The sequence below is a fragment of the Sinocyclocheilus grahami genome, unplaced genomic scaffold (genome assembly GCF_001515645.1).
Source record: "Sinocyclocheilus grahami isolate Dianchi unplaced genomic scaffold, SAMN03320097.WGS_v1.1 scaffold598.1, whole genome shotgun sequence".
In the NCBI taxonomy this organism is placed as follows: Eukaryota; Metazoa; Chordata; class Actinopteri; order Cypriniformes; family Cyprinidae; genus Sinocyclocheilus; species Sinocyclocheilus grahami.
In genome coordinates, this window is record NW_015505777.1 from 16,517 (window position 1) to 20,017 (window position 3,501).

Sequence of the window (3,501 nt, forward strand, 5' to 3'; positions counted from 1 at the left end):
ATCCCTATTAATGGTAACACTCTATGGAACTTATCTTTAATTCTCTTTAATTATGCCTAATTATACAGTGAAAACTGAACCTGCCATCCCCTGCCATCCTCTGCCGGCCTTCCCTTTGTCTCCGCCACACACTCACAAGCATATCACCACAGGTTGTACTACAAGCGCCAGAGATCACCGAGTTCCCAAGAGCTTTCACTCTAGGTGCTTCAGAATGATTTATACATTACAGACAGAACATGTTTAGTTTCTACAAAACTCTTGTTTCTTTTTTTTCATGCCTTAAAATTTGATATACAGTAATATTTCTTGTTTTTTTCTACAACAAATTTGTGACCCTGGACCACAAAACCAGTCTTAATTTAATATTGAGAATTATACATAATCTGAAAGGTGAATAAATAAGTTTTACATTGATGTATGGTTTGTTATGATAGGACAATATTTGGCCATATTTGAAAATCTGGAATCTGAGGGTGCAAAAAAATCTAAATATTGAGAAAATCGCCTTTAAAGTTATCCAAATAAAGTCCTTAGCAATTCATATTACTAATGAAAAAGGAAGTTTTGATATATTTACGTTAGGAAATTTACAAAATATCTTCATGGAACATGAGTGTTACTTAATATCCTAATGATTTTTGGCATAAATAAATATCGATAATTTTGACCTATACAATGTACTTTTGGCTATTGCTACAAATATACCTGTGCAACTTAAGACTGGTTTTGTGGCCCAGGGTCACATTTAAGTTATTTTGAAGTTTATGAAGTTACATGAAGAACATTTAAAAAAAAAATTTCCCAACTTTTAGCCTTTTTTAATATTTCTTTCTTTCTTTCAGTGTAATATGTTGTGTATTAAAGGTTGGGTAGGCAATTTTTTTCTTCTCGACAGGAAAGCTAAACTTTAAGTTAAAAGTTTTACTAATATGTTTGACCATTTATTGAAAATACCTTACTTTTACCCATTCAGACACAGACCTGTAAGAGCTCTGCTTGTAATGTTTGTGTCGGGGAAGGCGTGAGAAGGTTGTTTGAAAACATGCTTTATTTTTGTTGTTCTGCTAGATGACATTAGTAGTGCAGAAATTGTATACACTACCTTTCATGGTACCTAGTGTGCCTCACATGTTCTGAAAAGCGGGGACAAAACATTTTGATCACCATCTGGTGGCTGCTAAAATATAGGTCATAAACCCCGCCCTGGGATGTGAGCCAAAATAAATAATCAAATTACACTTCAAATAAATTTTGGTGATGGTTTCCATCATTTCAGGTAGTTCTTATCACGCTGATGTCAGTTAAAGTGTTCGTTTTTCTAACAATTTTGCTTTTAGCTAGTTATGTAATTCTATAAAAACAGGTGTGGTGTCATGATTGTGTGCTTGCAATTGGGTCTGCTGGAGTTTGGGAGGTGTGACGAGAGGGGCGGGGCCGAGAGCCGTGGGAACGGAGCGAGGCCGGTGGAGTAAATGCGAATGCACGACACCTGCGCCACTCACCGGTCTTGAGTCCCACGGAGGAGCTCCGGAAGGATAGAAGGAGGAGTGACGACAGTGTTGAGGAGAGAAGTCCAGGCCTGGTCCTCTCTCCTCCAACACTGTCGTCATTTTAAGCATTTACTCCACCGGCCTCGCTCCGTTCCCACGGCTCTCGGCCCCGCCCCTCTCGTCACAGGCAGGACTTTGATATTGTGGCTCCAGATCATGATCAAATCTACACAGACTCAGCCTCCAAATTACGTCACTGGTGCAAGATGACAGCGGCCATACTGGAATGTTTTGGCTTCACTTTTCTGTAGTGAAGGGAAGTGGAGATGCATTGTCCATCTTTTTTGCAGTCTTTGGTACCTATAGACCTTAGTTAGGGTAGCATCATATTTAATTTTTGACAGGAATGAAAATGAGGCTGTGAGAGATAGAAGTACAGAGTTCAATAGATTGTACTGTTGTTTAAAAACATACCGATTGTTCAGCTGAAGAAACTTTTTTTTTTCCCCCTGATAAAACATTTAGTAGACAAAAACTCCATTAAACACTGTTTTAAAACTCTGTTTTAAAAATTGTGAGTTGGTGAAAATTATGTCACGTAGGACTTTTATTCAGTGCATGCTATTGTAAAGACTGTAAGTCTATCACTCACAGTCTCGTTTTCATCAGTGTAAAAATTCATATGGCATCTAACCTGACTAATGTCTATCAGACCACCTGACTAATGTCTATCAGATCATTGCTTAATGAAATCCAATAATTGTTTCTTACTAATTTTGGGGTGATTCCCATGATGTTTTGTTCTAGCATGTCACACTTTTTCACAAAATATGTGCATTTCAAAGCATTTTTTGCTTTTGACAACTATTTGTAAGGTGAAGAAGTCTTGTATTATTTCTTAATCACCAGAAGAATACTGCCACAGAGACATGATTCCCATCTTCCTCTGAGTCAGCTATTGTTACAATAATGCTGAAGCAATGTACAGTATGAGAAAAATATTATTATTATTTTTTTTTACTTTAAAGGGGTGGTTGATTGCGATTTCACTTTTTTAATGTTAGTTAGTGTGTAATGTTGCTGTTTGATCATAAACAATATCTGCAACATTACGAAGCTGAAAGTACAATGCAAACGGAGATATCGTCTTTTAAAATTCTGGCAGTTTAATGCCTACAAAAACAACTGGTAAGGGACTTCAACGAGTTACTTCCCGGGTCCGTTAGGTCAAGAACACAGAATTTTACATAAACTCCGCCTCCGGGAACACGCAGCAAAGGGGGCGAGGCCATGCTGCGCTGCTTTAGAGAAGAGGAAGAGAAAACTAGAGGTGCACGTAAAAATCTATTCATATATGAATTGCGATTCTGTCTTCTAACGATTCTAATGGATTCACAAGTTTCAAAATCAATGTTCTAAAGCAGCATTCTCATCCTGTTCCTGGCTTGGCCCTGCTCTGCACACACTCTGCATCTCTCTCGCTCTCTCTCATTCAGATCATCAGCTCAGTGAATACACTTATTTTCACATACTATAGTTATGAGGTGCGGGACGTTTAGACGCATGCTAGAGGTGGTTTAGCCAATCACAACACACTGGGCCAGCTAATCAATCAGAGCCCATCGTGTATTTCTGAGGGAGGGGCTTCATAAAAGCAGGAAACGATCAGCGCGTTGAGAGGAGAAGGGACAGAACGGTGTGGAATAAAGGTAAATTATGTGAAAAATAATGCGTTTTTTAACAAACGAAGCATTAACACATGTTAGACTGCACCCCATAAACACAATCAAGCCTATAAAAAAACAGTCAACCACCCCTTTAAATGATGTAAATGTATTCTAGCAGACTCTACAAATTATGAACAATATGGGCATTTTAATTTGACTTCGCTATAAGCTTTCTTTTAGGCAAACAGTTTTAAGCTTAATAAGAAAGAACTTCTGGCATTAATGTCATTAATTATATCTAGCAACAAAAATAAGAGATATTCTAATTGAATTACACACAC

The 3,501-nt window shown here is 37.7% G+C and overlaps 1 protein-coding gene across 1 annotated transcript in view; it reads right to left on the reverse strand.

Annotated features, from left to right (window-relative positions):
* Nucleotides 1-3,501, reverse strand: part of LOC107557315 (receptor tyrosine-protein kinase erbB-4-like) — a gene marked incomplete at its 3' end in the record, with an annotated part of 183,188 nt that overhangs the window by 12,412 nt on the left and 167,275 nt on the right. The window lies entirely within an intron of this gene.